This window comes from Falco naumanni, chromosome 8, assembly GCF_017639655.2.
Source record: "Falco naumanni isolate bFalNau1 chromosome 8, bFalNau1.pat, whole genome shotgun sequence".
Classification (NCBI taxonomy): domain Eukaryota; kingdom Metazoa; phylum Chordata; class Aves; order Falconiformes; family Falconidae; genus Falco; species Falco naumanni.
The window spans coordinates 48,513,803-48,530,428 of NC_054061.1; positions in this window are offsets into that span (position 1 = coordinate 48,513,803).

Consider the following 16,626-nt stretch of genomic DNA (forward strand, 5'->3'; position numbering starts at 1 on the left):
TCAGAGTACTGGTGGTTACCCTCTATTGGCATGATTCCTTGTGTTGGTGGTGTACGTACCTACTTTGGGATCTATGTAAAAAAACCCAAGCCTCCTCCTGGAACTGTGGGAGTTAGAAACCAGAGAACTATCAAAGACAGTATCTTCTTGGAGCCCGATATGGCAGGCATAAGACTCGTGTGCTGCTGGAGTATCAGCTGGTGAAGTTGTGTAAGGGAACATGTGTCTGTGATCATAAAGGATCGAGAAGAAACACCCAGAAGACAGCCAAAGCAGATTAACCAAACCAACTCATCCCCTAAAAATAAACTCAAATTGCTCTCCAAACATTCCCCACCACTACCAAAAGAGAGGAAAAACAAAACAGAAAACAGAAAACCCACACAGAAGTCCTCGTAGCATTATCCGATTAAAAAAATAAATGTTAGCATGCTTACTACAAGAAGCTTGAAATTGTTAGCAAAGGAAGAACCTCCTGCTGATGATTTCTACTATGCTAAAAAAAAGTCAGACTTTTATACAAGTGCCTTTCTGTGAATAAAAGAAATCTAATCAAAGGGACAGTTGATGCACCAAAACCTTTCTTTCAGCTCAGAGCAAGGGTTGGAGCAAGCTCCCATCTGTCCCAAATACACTGTATAAACATTTCCACTACCCAAGAGATGTCAGGTCTCTTCAGGTTTCTAATGCAAAGATGAATAATACAATTTTAATTTTTTTTCAAAAACACAAAGTAGCTTGGCTCTTAAGAAAGCTTTCATTTCTGGCCCACACCCCCCACCGCCCCGCAGTCAAAAGACTGTTCAGTAACAGTCTACATTTCAGTTACAAACTGAAAAAGTGAGAAACATCCTTCCTATGTCAGACAGTAACGTGGCAAAGCCACAGAATCCCTAAATCTGAGAGCCCAACTCAGAAGTTTGAACACATGGTAGAGGGCAATGGTGAAGCTAACGAGGCTTCAGAGTTACAAGACAACCCAAACCCCCCTGAAAAGACCACAGTAAACAGTAACAGCACTTTTTCATCACATCCCAACATCAATAAGGGCTCCTGGCAGCAAACACAAGTTACCCCTCTGTCCAGGCCTGACCTCATTCTTGTCCCCATTACACATCACAATCGGCTGGATTCCCAGATCTCTCAGTGGCTCATTGATTCCCATGAAAGCTCCTCCCCAGGAATATCCAGTAGTCACACATTTAAAGTCAGCTTTTCCTGGCTGGAACTGGAAAACGTTGTCCCTTGAGCCCAAAGTACCACCACATCTTGACTCTAACCTGCTGAAGCCAGATTCACTTTGGTTGTGGAGGCTCCTATGGACTCAGTGCCCTCCACCAAGTGCTCCCCTAGTTCGGCTTAGGTTTCACTATTGGAGACTGCGGTACCTACAGTGATGGCTCAGCATACGCTGCAGCATTACTTCTTCTGGAGTAGCGAGTCTGATCAGACCACCAACATAGCAACCCTAAACTTAGTTTATTTTTAAATCCAATACAAACTTTTATTTCTGAACAGAAGTTAAGCAGAATGAGCTAATGTTTTTTCTTAAATAGATTTCAATTTCATATGTATACACTAGTGACTATAATAAAGGTTTAAAACTGAGTATCCGTAGGTTACTTTAAGACTAAGCAACACAAACTGAAAAAGATAATAAACCATATTATTTCACCTTTGTTCAAGCTCACTTACTTTACTTTTTAAATTTTAAGTGTGCTATCCTGGCCTGCAAAAGAAAGCTACTTCCATCATTTTCTATTTAACCCATATCTACTATTGTGTCGCTTTTAGGTGCTTAAACATGCATAAACATGCATAAACATATGATTTGCCCCAGATTCAACACCCCACAGGTTTTGGAATGATCCTACCTGCTGTACCTTTCATTTGATGGGAGAGATGTATATTATAAGGGTCAAAGAACTTCAGTTTCTGTACAATGTAGGAAACCTCTTTTGGTAACCTAAGATGATTTAAGAGGAAAAAAAAAATACCCTTTTATGGCATTTGGCTTTAGCCACAAGATACAGATGAAACAGAGGGGCTCAGAGCTAGGCATTTTGATTTAATCCATAAGATAAGGGCATCTCAGTGAGAGGTTTATGGCCTTCAATCTTATATCTACTAATTTTGAAATCCTTATCACTGGCTTTATTACAGCAAGAGCAGTTGCACATCTAGTTCTAACTACCTTCAAAAATTATGGGTTTGAATATTTATGCATGACCACCCATTTTTATTCACAGCAGACTTTAATCAGAGACCAAAGAGATGAAGCAACACTCTTATGCCAATAGCAGTAGTACACATTATAAGATTACTTCAAAAATATTTCTGATCAAATATTTTTGTCAAGTGGAGACAAAAATGAGATCAACCCCTACAAGGAATCTGTGGAAACATCTGTAAACAGTATTTTTTTTTTTAACTCAAGTAAATACCTATGCGTTTCTATATTTCTTAGAAAAGTATAGACTGTATTTATGCTATTAAAAGTTAAAAAGCATCTGCTTTATGAGACTAATTACTTAATCATTAGAATCTAGTCTAAAAATAATCCTTACATTCATATATCATCAGGGATGGTACTACAACTGCTATCTTTCCATGCCAGTTTCTTTTGCACATGTGCAGGATTTCCGCACTAAAGGATCATACACACTTTGTAAAGGTGTTATTCTGATGAAGAATTTTTGCCTCAGGTCTTTTCTTCCAGCCTTAGAGGAAATACTGAGCCATGTAGCAGTTCATATATAGGAGTGATAAATAGAGTTGAAGAATCATAACAAGCATTACTGTATGTTTGAAAAGAATATGCAAGAATTAAGTCAACTTATATTTGGTGCACTTCTTCAAATGCTAATAAAGCCTACAGTATCCTGAAATTTTTCCCACAGTAAGTCAACCTGCCATTGAATTACAGTCTTAATGAAAGCCTGCTGAATGTTACTCTGTTCTGATGAAATACAGAAACTGCAAGGATAAAGCAGGTCTTAAATACTCACGTACACTGACGTGTATTTTATGTACAGCTATATCTTACATCCATTTACCCAGCTATCAGCTGCTATACGATGGGAGGAAGGTTATTCTATACTTCTACCCATTTTTCCATCAAAATTAATAGCAAGGATGGTTTTATCACAGCTACTGCACCCACAGATGCTGCACATAATCTTGTGACTAATTTCTAATTTTTATTTTATTTTATAATCAGAGGATAGTGACAGATGGCACTTGGGGAAATTTAGCATTATGGGAGGGGGTGGCTATGAATAATGACAAAGAAAGATATAAAGCAACTTGCATATCAATATTTTGCCAGCTTTGTTTCTACCAAATGATAAAGAAATAATGTTTTGACTGTAACCTCCAGCAACAGCTGAGACAATGTTTTCTCTCTCTTATTTTGAGAGAAAACTTGTATTATTGTCCATTATTAAAACATGCTGAAGCTGTGTGAAAATAGATAGATATACAGCTTCATTTTCATTTAGTGCAGTGTCAGCCAACAGAGGGAGGTTGCCAGTGCACGGGGTCAGTCTCACAATGCGAGGGATGAAAGTGTTTGGAGTTTCCCACCACAATCACATCCCTGAAGGGTTTATTTTCCTGCCTTCCACTGTCAAGCCAGTATGACAACCACAAGCCTGCAGTTAGCATGGGATGAGGCAAACTCTCTTGTCAGCACTAATTAGTCCAGCTGTAGGCTCTTGAGACATGTCACACACACACACCACTCACACTATGATTTTTCCATGATTCACTTGCTGGGCAACTACCATTTTTGTATTCTGAATATGTGAACAACGCATGGGCCAAACACCATCGTTAAAAGCACTTACTGACACGAGAACAGGCATGTCTCTACCCCAGGAGGCTTGCTGCAGCTCAACAAGGACTTAAATGCAAGATTACAATTTCCAAAGTTAACTACACAAAACCTACAAGCTGCATGAAATCTGCAGTCAAATATACACTGTCCTGATTGCCTTTTGGGCATGGGGCCCCCTACAAGGCCTCCCTTCTGTAAGACTTGCACACGGTTACTTAAAGTTTTGCGTGATTTTCAGTGATGTTGCTTCCTCTGCTAGTAAAATGCAGAAGCAGCACGTGGCTGGCTCTCGGGTAATGGGCAGCAGGTCTGCGTGCTCTGAGGTGCCAGTCTGACCTGTACCAGGCAGAACCAACACAGCTCGATCGCATACACTGCATTTCTGCTGGCTTTATACTTCTATGCTAGATCTTTTGGAAAGTTTGAGTAACTCTGATTAATGAGATCTATTATAAGGTCTGCTGGGATAAAGTGACCACTGAAAATATTGAGGTAATATTGCCCCCACTAGCTTTTAAACCATCAGATATGAAAGGGCAGACATGCAGACTTCAGGGCTCCCTCCTGTCCAGGAGAGGTAATTAGATTCTCTTCCTATAGGATAACATCTGTTTCACACTATAGCCACACCAGCCCCCGTACTCCTGCCATTTCCTGTTGCTTCTTTTTGATAAGCCCCCATTTAAAATTGGATAGTTGGAGCTCAATGCCATATCTCTTCTTTCCACTGGAAGCAGAATCAGGCCATAGAGTACCTGTAACACTGCTCTTGCCAGCTGTGAATACAAGTGGAGTTTCCAATATATAATCTTTATTTTCTCAGTTGCTAAGTAATAAGAGTTAAATTCTCTTCTCTGATCATCACACAGGTTCCCTTGAAGTCTGTTCTACAATATCTGCTTGTATTAAACTCCAATTGATGTCAATAGGGGTGCTGTCCTCACAGGGAGAGCAGGATAACTTTGAAGGAATGTGTTGTATGTTCAAAGAAAAGAAATTAACCCTTAACTTCCTAGTGTTATACTTGCAATGTTCTGCTTTACCAAAGCTGCCCTACATTTCTGTGTGTATTTGAAAACAATTGATTTTATTATTTTTATTTAATCTCTTGAAATGCTGCAGAGAAATTTAAAAGGCACTCATATGAGAAAGTGAGAATTAGATAAACAGGAAAAATGATACATGGCATTACATGGTTTATTCCTTTTTTCTGTATGATGTGGATGGTGGTATTGTCACAGAATTATGTTATGCTCTAATCCATTGAGTAGATGAACCCAAGTTCAACTCCAATTTGCTATGCTACATACAGGCCTATAAGGACCACTATGCAGAAACCTGAACCCCTAGTAGCTTCCAGTTTCATACTGTGTAACAATTGGTGGTAGCAGAAAGGATGCTAGTTAACAGGATATTCTTTTAAACTGTTCTTTACTGAAACTGATGAATAAACCAGACCACAAACCAGTACACACCAACTGTAACACAGACTGTCAAAGTTAAATAGACATTATGTCATCATCCCTTCAGGTGTCAAGTTGTCTTATGACAAACAGAAACAGGACATTAAAACCATCGGGCATTACCATCCAGAAAGACAGCTCATTATTTTAGTTTATCCCCTCCTTCCAGCAAACCCGTGCTCACCCTTGGCTGACTGGAAAGCCAGCTGATCGCCTGTGGCCCAAATCCTGACATGTACAGGATATATAGTTTAGAATTGTCCAAAGATATTTGAACTTTTGGCATGCCTTGAACAAAACAGCACCGATTTCCCAGATTTGTCCACATTAGAGCACTCGTGTCAGATATGACGCAGATAAAGTCAGTTTATCTACCTAAATCAAAGCAATCCTGTAGAAACTTTGGTGAAAAGCCTGAGGACACGAGAGTGTAGATGTGGGTAAGTCAGTCTCACTCCCACCCAGCAGACAGTGGGAATCCCAAACCCAACCCAACCCGTCCAAGAGGAAAACAGCAGCTTCGCCCAGTGCACAGCTCGCAGAGGAGCACCACAGCCGTGACCCGTATAGCCACCGGGTGAGCAGCAGTGCCTCGAACAGAGCCAAGGCCTTTGCACTGCTCATCCCTGGCATGGTGCATAGCACTGGGACAGGCTGACTGCAGCAGCGGTATTACGGGAAAAACATTATCTAGAAAGCCTGACTGGACAGCTGCTTTTATTACAGTTGTAAGGCAATTTCTTTGTAGTTTCAAGGTGATTGATACACTTCTTCAGTGAAGAAGGTGCTTCCTCAAAGTAATTCTGTGCTCCACCTAGCACCAAGGCAGTAATAATATCCTACACCTGTAAACAGGGCTTTGCCACTAGAAGTAACAGTATGAGAATTTAGCAAGTACTGGAATGGACTGGGGGCAGCATTTTTCAGCAATGAGTGGACAAAAGCCCAACACATTTTGTCAACACAGAAAAGCAGCAAATAAATTTATTGCTTATAGTGTTGCCTCTGGGTAATTATATATATATGTAAAAAAATTAAAATGTACTAGCAAGCCTCAGATGGAGCGGGAGGAGAAACCAAAGATTAAAAGTCGCTAATCAATCTATGTAGAGTTTGAATTAATTAGAAACTAATCCTATGTGGATTAAAAAAAAACAAGGAAGAAAGATAAAAACTATGAGTGAAACTAATAATAAAAAGGACTATGAAAATCAATCCCTCTTCCATAAAAGCTAGCCATCCTAATTCTTTTCCTGTACAAATTTATTACAAATCTAATTTAAATTGCATAAGTAACTGCTTAATCTTCCACAGGAATTCCCTGTCTCATGCTTTCCTTTTCTTGCTCCTGTTGATCTTTTCATATATGAATTAAAACTCTCTTAGGGGAAAGGTGGGAAGAGAAAACACAAATGCCTTTCTTACAGGGATGCAATCAATAAGCACAATCCTGTCTGAAGCAGCTAGGAATTATTTCAAAGGAAATATCTGCTTGACTATAAAAAGTCAATGGCAAGAGCCTCATGATGATTTGCAAGAGAGGGTTTTCACTCCTGGAAACTGAAGAATTTGGAAGAAGTCAACTTTGAGGACACTGAATATATGACATTGTCACCCTCGGCATTTTTTGTTGCTCTGACACATCAGTAAGCTTAGCTAGAAATCCTGAGCACAACTTGCACTTTGGTGAACATACCACAAAACTGTGTACACTGTGGAGCAGAAGACAACAGCCCTCACTGGGCAGTGCTGTGTGCCACCAGGCAGGACGCCCGAGTCCGCGCCTTGCCCCACACAGCCCCACCAGCAGTGCCCCCGCCAGCCCCGAGGCCAGGACACAGGCATGCGGTCTAAAACACGGGCACCCTACAATCCATTAGCACCTGCTCCTGCATCCTCTCCTCTTCAAAGCAGTTATTTCCACCAAGATGTATCTGTTTTAACATACTGCCTGGGGAGGGGTGGATTACACCATCCTTCTGCCATGGGGAGCTTATGACCTACCAGGTGCTGTGGCACACACTGGTAAGTCTGCTCCTCCTCCTCAGCTCAGGGTTAACAGCAAAACAGATCCCTACTGTACCTTCAAAATAACCACCTGTGTTACCCAACAAATGGTTCAGCTCATTTCACCTCAGTGCTGTGCCTAAGGGAATGTCTCGCAGCTCAGTTTTTATAATTGCCGATATGTGAATGTTGACCGACATTTTTTTCCTCATTACATATATTTCTATTGTGTTTTCCACAAATAGATGACAACATAAACTTAAGACTTTTTCCAGGGCATGAACAAAACCTTGCTGTTCACACACTTGCATTTCCTTCAACTCTTTGGCATCAAGGGCGGCAGCTAGCAGCAATGCCACTTTACCCAACAGAAAACACTGGATACATATTATTTAAATAAAACTTTTTACATACCAGTGACCATGAGTATATTGAAACCCTAGCTGACCCTCAGTACAGAGCGGGCCTGATTTGAACAAAGATCTTTCAAAGATCAAGAGTAAGCCAAGCTCACATCTTTTGAGAACTGGGACTGGGCAGAGTACGTAAAAGAAAGGAACATTTGCTAGAGTCTCTAGGGCTAGGGAAGAGAAGCCACAGCATCCTTCACTCAGAGTCTTCTTTCCCCTGTGTGTGAGGCATGATATGAGGTTGGGGTGTCCAGTAGGGTATCGCCAGCTCTGAATTTTTACAGAATTGAGTCGATATCTATTGGTCATCTTAAACGGTATTCCTCAGTACTGTCTCAGTAATGGACAATAATGAAGCAGATGTTAACGTTCAAGAAATCCAGCACTTGCCTTGAACTACTCTCCATATCTATTGATCTGGTGGGAAATTTTACAGAACTATCAGTCACAGCTGAAATCAGAATAATAAAATTAGTGACTTAATAACACTGAACTAAGGCAGTGTTAAACTGCAAACCAAATACAGAAGATGGTTAAGTCGCAAATCTAAAGCAACAAGCCATCCTTGTCTAGCAGTCCAAAATCCAGAGACTGGAGAAAACAGCTTTCAAAGAAAACAAAAACACATCAAAAAGCCCTAAAAGGTTAATGAAAAAGTACAAATAAGATTTCTCCTGGAGGAGTGAAATGCATTTAGCTGGGTAAGGACAAAAACATCCACTTTGGTTCTAAGTGTCAGCTTGGGCCACCTTGCATGGAACAAAATGCATAAAGTAGTTCATAACGAGGTTCAGGAAGCAAGCCGCTTTTTTTTTTTTTTTTTTTTAATGCCAGTTGGATCTTCTCCCTCATCTCACTGTTGTTAAAGAGACTCTGATTTCTTTTCCCCATTGAGCTCCACCCTATGCAGAAAGTAAAGTTTTATGCTTCAAACTGTCACTACACTCAAAAGTCAGGAGAGGCAGGAATAACCGAGACAGACAAGATAATTCCCTCAGTTATTTTCAGCACAGTTTCTTAACAACCTTGCCAGCAACAATACCCTCATTCACGAAAACACGCTCTCAGCATGCTGGAAATGAATTTTAGCAGTTAATGACAATCCGACACATGTATTATTGAAGAGGATAAACAGGGAAACAGCTGCATATCTCAAGCATGTGAACCACTATAGCTTTTTTTAAAGTCTCAAGTGCTTGTTTGGACAGATTCTGTCATGCACTCAGACCAGTAAATTGCTGGAATATACTGACCAAAACCTTGGTGTCTCTAAGGGCATGTTCAGAATGGCCTGGGAGGGGAAGAAAAAAGTTGTTTTTTTTTTTTCAAGTTTTCCAAAATAATTTTTCATTCCTCAGAGTGAAGAGTACCCAACAATCCAACACAAAGCTACAAACTCCCTATATACTCACAGTTGACTTGCTGCTCAAGTAGGCAATTAACATTTAGGATGTAGACAGACGAATCTAGTTACTAATTAGCAATACTTGCAAGGAATACAATCTGCAGCATAGTTACATGACAAGACTGGCCATTTGCTACTCCTTCACATGTTTAGTGCAATTGTATTTTCCTTCTTGTCCAGTACTAGAGTCTTCAGGTGCTGGGTTATATGACCACATCCCAGCACCTCCTCAGACACATTCTGATATCCTCTAGAAAACAGTCAAGAGCTGAAGAAATTAGTCACTGAAGATTAAACTACCTAGCAAACTTGGTAAATTTTCTCTCCTGACTCCTAGTCCACGGAGGGAGTTTCCTCCATGGGAGAATGAAGAAGCTCTGAAGTACAGTCCTGTTCTGAATTACCCTCTGACTTCATTGACTGGAGAGGGAATTTAGTCTGAATTTAACGTCATTTGTGAGAAGGTAGGAGATAATGAAGTTTTTTTTGGTGGTTGTATAAAAAAATGAATAAAATTTAAATCTAACACTAAAATATTTTTTCGTTATTAAAAAGTCTTTTGGTAGTTTCATCTGACAGTTTAAGTACTGTAAAGGGGTCTTATCCATCTTTCAACTAGAATTTTTTTACAAGGGCATATAAAAGTAATCCACTCTTTCAGGCTGTCAAGGATGAGTCAGTTCAGATAAAATAAGAATCTGCAGCACTGTAATAAAGAACTAATTTGAATTACATATATCTGCCATTAGGAGTGTATCTAAAGATTTCACAGCCATTGATGTGTTTTTCTGTACATTAACCTATACTTCCTTAACATATTTAACCTCATAAAGGTCAAATACTAATTAAGCTGCCAGTAAGTAAACTCTGCTTCTCCCTTGCCCCTCTACAGAAGTCAGTTGCCATACTGCACAGGAGCAGGTAACACTTGCTGTTAAACCAGAAAAAGGCATTCTGTTTGCAATGGACAATTTCAATTTACTGCTATGTGAATTTATATTCTGCATAGCTCTCCCTTAAATTCCTTGTGAGGTTTCAGCCAATTGCTTGTAAAATTTCTTTTCCTGCCAGAGGCTGAAACCTGAGTTGCTTAAGTTTACTCATGCTGAGCAGCTAACTATGAAGGTGTCAAGGAGTAAGAAAAAACAGATCACAAGGAGGAATAAAAATAAAAATAAACCTTCAGTCATTTCCAGAGGCAAGTTTCTCCACACTTCGACTGTAAACTGAATTGTCACACACCTCCTCTGGCGAACAGGACAAAAAGAGAGGAATTTACCCCTTTAGCTTACTGAGCATTGCTTAAGGAAAATCCATTTCTATTTTAACTTGATATGAAGCACAAAGGTTGCAAAAAGAAGGTGAAAATGTATTAAGAAGTGGTCAGTGCTGTTGATGGTGACTGCCCTGAAGGCGTTCAGACCCCTTTAGAAACTGAGAAGCAATCTGAAGACAATACAGGCTTCTAAAGCAACATAATTCTTCAGAAGCTCTTTTTAATTTAGCACAGTTGGTGATTTTACTTCACGTACAATACATGACTGTAAAGCAAGAAATTAGATGTTTTTTGTAAATGGCAGTAACTTTAAATAAAAACTTTAGCTACTTCCTACATAGCATGACCTTTTTATATCCAGATTATATACCAGAACAAAACATTAAATTGTTCTCATTGCAAAAGAACTTTTCCATCCTTATCAAGAAGACCCCATGAAAAGTCTTTCTAGACTTCTTCACCCTATGTGCATTAGTGATGATGAGTTGTTGTAAAGTGACCGTAACTTCTACAGAAGAGATACATTTAGTCCAAAGAACCCATTTTTCTACTTCTACTGAAGATGTTGTCATATAATAGAAGAATTTCAACAACTTGTAGCATCCCTGCATCTAGATCTAAAGAGCTAATTCATCTGAAGGGAGAACCAAAGTGGCATCAGACGTGTGAGCATGCTTCATCGTTGTGTGACCCATAGGGTAATACAGTTCTGTTACGGTTAATTAATTAAAAAAAAAAAAATGAGAGCAGAGCTTTGATGGCTTGGAGTAGGACTATGGATTACTCTAGTGAGCTAGGTTTTTTTGTAGGTTTTGTTTTGTGGTTTTTTTTTTTTCATATCTTGGGAAAGAAACACCCCAAAAACTCATAACCAAACCAAATCACCCCCCTTTTTTTTTATAGTTTGAAATAAAAAATGCCTGGACACCAGGCCATCCACCTTACAATCTGCATTTTGTATTTGGTGCCTGCTGGGCCGCCTACTCTACCCTTCAGCTACATAACCCAGTATTTACTGGTGCTGCAGCTTGCCAAGGTCTGAACTGTGCAGAGCGATCATGAAAGGAGGAGTCATGGAGAGAATGGAAAGATTTGTCAACTGAACATTTTGGGCTGCCAAACCTTTGTTAAGTGCTAAGATACAGTAGCTACAGGAGAAACATGTACTCATACTTGAAGAGCTCAATCATTTTTTAGTTTCACAGCTCATCTGTTTTCCTGATAAGAAAACATCATCTTTCTCTGGTACCAGTAATTTGAAATGCAATAATAAACAAATATGTGTATTTTGAATCACTTATAAAGGAATCTAGTTATGGGAAAAACAAAATTACTTTTTTCACTGACAGAGTTGTAAGTTCATGAAAATACAAGAGTGTTTTCAACTGCAAACTGCATGTCTGCTGCTACACAGATTTTATAGGCATGATTCCATTGCCCTTTCTTACACCGTAATGCAAAGCAGCATCAGAGAAAAATTTTCAACTTGCATACTTCATGTTGTGTCACGGCTTTGCAGGGAGCCAACAACATAGGGCAGCTGAAGATCTCTCACGGAGTAGCACAAAATTAAGATATGGAAGAAGGACAAAAGAATACAGCTTTATATTATTACAGTAATCAAAAAATCATGAAACATTAGGTTCTAATGTAACCTGGGGTTTAGTGGTTGAGACTGAAGAGTAATTTAAGACTTGATATGTTTATTTATTCTGGTCTTAGCTCTATACAGAGTGCCTTATCACTTTAAGAAAGACCTTCCCCACTAAAGCATGTTATTTCTATTACTTAGGGAATTACAATATTTGTACAGTTTATACACATGTAATACAATGGGATTTGCATAATATGAAAGGCATTAGTACTTTGATTAGCAGAAGAACCTGCACAGCCTCTCAGATATTCATTTCTGGTTATTCTTTTAACCCAAGCATTTCTATCTTACATGTTAAAGCTCCCAGTGAACTGCTGGCTACAGCAACAGAAATTGCCACTGCTTAAGGCTCTGTTAATCCCAGAAAGCCAATGTGTGAGGACATGAGATCACCTTGACTCTCAGAAGACTCCACGCTCTCTTAATTCTGCTACCAGGATAGAAACATTAGAGATGTTGTGCTTTACATCCTCCTCAACAAGCTAAGCAAGGAAGGAAATAAGAGATTTTTTCCTTGTTTTTGCTGAACATTGCACAGAAAAGCAATGGTATGTGTTTTTGTGAGAACAGACACATTGTTTAAATCCTAGTGCCTTAAAATCCTGAATGAATTTGTCAATGAGATAACATTTTCACCCATGTGAAAAGTCCTCAGATCATAATTTTTCTGTAAACACCCTTATCTTGTGGGAAATGGACTTCCACTGCATCAGTACACCAGCTGCCCAAGTTGCCTGTGGTGGTAAGGACAACACAGCAGACAATTACAGAGCTCCCATTTGGGTCCCTAAAGACACTCCAGTTGAAGGGAACACTTCAGTAGCATTGCAGCATTTGGGGTCACCGTTTCTGGCAGGCAATTCAGGGCTCTGTACCTATGCTGGAGAACAGTACTATACACAGTTACATTTCAGAGGAAAAACACTGAAGTTTCACTGACCAGTGCTCACATTTGGTGCACGAGAAGGGACTTTATGCAAAACGCTTTGCTCATCACCTTAAAGACTTTGCAGAGTTTGAATCCTGATAATTCACAGTGCCACTATTTAGAATGACTTAAAAATCCTTTAACACAGACTCATGGGGAGAGGTAGTGTGCTGGTTTATGCATGGATGTAGCTGTAAAAATAAAGCAGGCTATCTTCTAGGAATACAAACCCCACTTACAGCCCTGAACACAGGTTTTCAGCATTTGAAAAGTTCCCGAAGACCAAACAAAAACCAAGCATTACCCCTCAAACTTCCCAAAGGAGTAAAGGCTTCAGTTCCAGCTCACTTTTGCTCAATGTCCTGTTAATCCATCACAGGCTGGAAGAAGTAAATCTGTTACTTATCTCTTTCTTTTTTGTGTTAACTGGGAGGCTAAATTCTCCATTATAGCACGAGTCTCCTTCCTCAGGAACTTTTGTTGCCAGGTTTTGACAGATCAATTTATAACAGGTTTTAGAGTTATAAATTACACCAGAAGGAAAGAATATAGCATCTAATACCTGTAAACTAGCAAAATAAATTTTGCTACTTGCATGCTCAGGTTGGTTTATTGCAGTACAACCAACAGCAGAGTCCAGTCCTGCTGGACTATCCCCCTCTCTGTGACAATTTCACTGTAAAAAAAATAATTGAGATCACTATGAAACCCTGATGTGCTTCTACAGGTTAGTACTACAAGCCTAAAAGCATTTGCACAGGTACATCAAAGCCCTCCCTACCTCCGTCCCTGTTTCCGACCCTAGCAATTTGGAGGCTCCTGGAGACCAGGAGGAGCAGGCAGGGATCTCTGCAGAACACCACTTCCCAAGCAAGGTATTCAAGACTGCCATCGCACCAGGCAGCCAAAGATATTACAGAATATTTAGGACAAAACTGATTGCCTTGCCTGCTTTACTACAAGCAGTTTGATTTATAAATCACTAACATCTATTAGTGAAGAAGAAAACATGCATCTCTGTGGCAAAACCAAAGGAATTTATCTTATAAGGCTTATTGTGATTCAAAATCTATTACAATATTTAAATAATGTTATGATTGGCTTTCTCTGAAACTATTAGGTTAATATTATGATTTCACTTTGTCAGTTCAACAAAATTACATATTGATGCCTTGTTTTTCCACAGCAGTTTACCCTGCTGTGTTTATTTTGCTTGGCAACTGGATTTCGACTTCTAAATAAGTATACAAGTTGGAAAGAATGAATTCCATTAAGTAATCTTTTCAAAATAAACAAAAGGGATCACAAAAAAAGTATTTTTCTGATGCCTTGAGATTTTTTTGAAGTTGCAGTAAGCTCTTCAAAAGGCAGACAGAAAATAATATCTCAGTGAAACAATGCTAAAATTGGAAAGAGAGAAAGGAATATAAATTTTAGATCTCTACTTTCCCCAATGCAGTAAGACAATATTAATGCTTATTTTCCTGGTCCAGACATCAGGTAGTCAGAACAGAATTACAATTTACTGCAACAGATCCATAGGTAAGAAAAAACCCTCAGGTGCTCCTGTTTTCCAGTGAAGATACATGCTTTCTTAAACAGATACCTTGCACAGTACCCGTGTTCTCCTTACAGTATATTTGCGTTAACACTATGAATAACCATTTACTGATAAGTTTAGTATTCTCTCTAGTTTGCTGTTGGAAATATTATTTAAGGATCTGCTAGGGAAAAAAAACCCACCTCAACAACCAAAACACTTTGGGTGAGGTGGTTTTGTCATAAAGACAAAATTTCTTATTCCTTTGCGTTCTGAGCTGGTGGTTTTACCCTTTTGGGGGTTTCAGTTGTATCTAGGATAGTCAATTAAAGGTAAAGAGTCCATATAATCAGATCACATGTTTTTTCTTCAAGATTTAATTACATTTTTTGGACTAGAACCTGCCACTTGCATTTTCACCAAGAATGTAACTTGCATCATGAACAGTCTTGTTGGTGTCATTAGTCTCATTTGCTTGACAGAGTAAGAAAGCGAATATATGACATGGCAGATTTTATTTTTAAGGACAACTGATTTTATTTGTAATTGCTTTTACAACAAAACCATCTCAGAAATACCAGCTCCTGCTCCCAAAACAAAGGACACCACTTTGCAAGCACTGTAGCTTAATGCTTAAGACAAAATACCAACAAATCTTTTTAGCCCTTCTAAAATACTACTACACTCCATTCCTCACTGTATTAACATCGCTTTAGAGGGCAGCGGTTCAGCTTATCATCTTGTCTACTGATCATATTTCTTTCTCTTTTCAAGAAAAAGCCAAGTAGCATTAAAATACTGTTAACATGGGGAGGTTATAGAACATATTGCAGATGTTGAGTAAAGAATGCAAAAGAGAGCTGGGGAAGAAAATGCATCCTGCTCAGCAGACTAACTCAACTTCACTTGACTCTTTTACTTGTAAAAAAAATCATCATTATATTTCCATACCTTTACTTAACTTTTTGTAATATCCAACTAATTTTTTTTGTTGTTCTTCATGGTTTGCTTCTTTCCAGCATATATCTGTCAGGGTCACACCAGCAAGGAGCACATCCTGAGCTCTCCTCTTAACTACCAACTGTTTCTCTAGCACTGCCATTCAGTGTACTAGTATATTCAGAAATTCAAAACACTGAGGGTGCAGCTGAATGTACAGTCTGGCATAATTTAGGAAGATTTTTCTCTGTAAAATTACTACCGAAGTCATATTATTATTAAAATTTATTTTATGGTTCTTGAAGAACATTTAAGGAGATTAAATACACTTAAAGATTTAATCGTAGTGAGTTAAAATTTATAAATTATCTATTTTAATATACTCAACAAAAGGAAGGAGGATTATGTTACACACAGCACTGCATTCACTATGGGGCAAACCCCTCCAGGACAGTGACAGTTCAGAGCGTGCCTGAGCTGAACAGCCTGGCAGTTTCCCAGTCTGCTGGGCATAACCCCCCTCACATCACTTGGCAAACATATCTGAATACATAAGAGTCACTTTTCCAAGATAATTAGATCTCACAGAAACCACCCAGGAATCTCCTCTACTCCTAATGTTAATGAGGAAACAAATACACGAGAGAAAAATACAGAAATACTGGGGCCAAATCTGCCCAGAACTCCAACAAATGCCAGGAGCACATACTGAAGAAAGATAATCTGTGGCATCTGAAAGACAAATAATTATTCTGAGATGTTCAACTTGCTGGCAGCACAGAACAGCAACTGGTTAATTTGTCACTCAAAATTCCCCTGGGTATGAGAAATCCCCAGATTTCTGAAGAAATCCACGCTTTCTCAGAAACCTCTCAATTTTTTATAGAAATCTAGTAAGAAAAAAGGAAACAAGTGGTAATAACTATTCTTAATTATCTATTAGAGGAAACTCAAAAAAACAAGTGTGCTGCTTTATCCTCAAATCCCAACCCCAAAACCCACAGGCACAGTGGGTGAAAACCTTGACTCTGCTCTGGAGCTCCCCAGTTCCAGCCAGCCAAGGCTGTCTCCTAGCCCAAAGGGGATCACAGCTCTGGATCCACATAACTCTGGTATTTCCAGGGTCTAGTCCACTGTTGCAAGTAAATTATGATTTCCAGCACTGC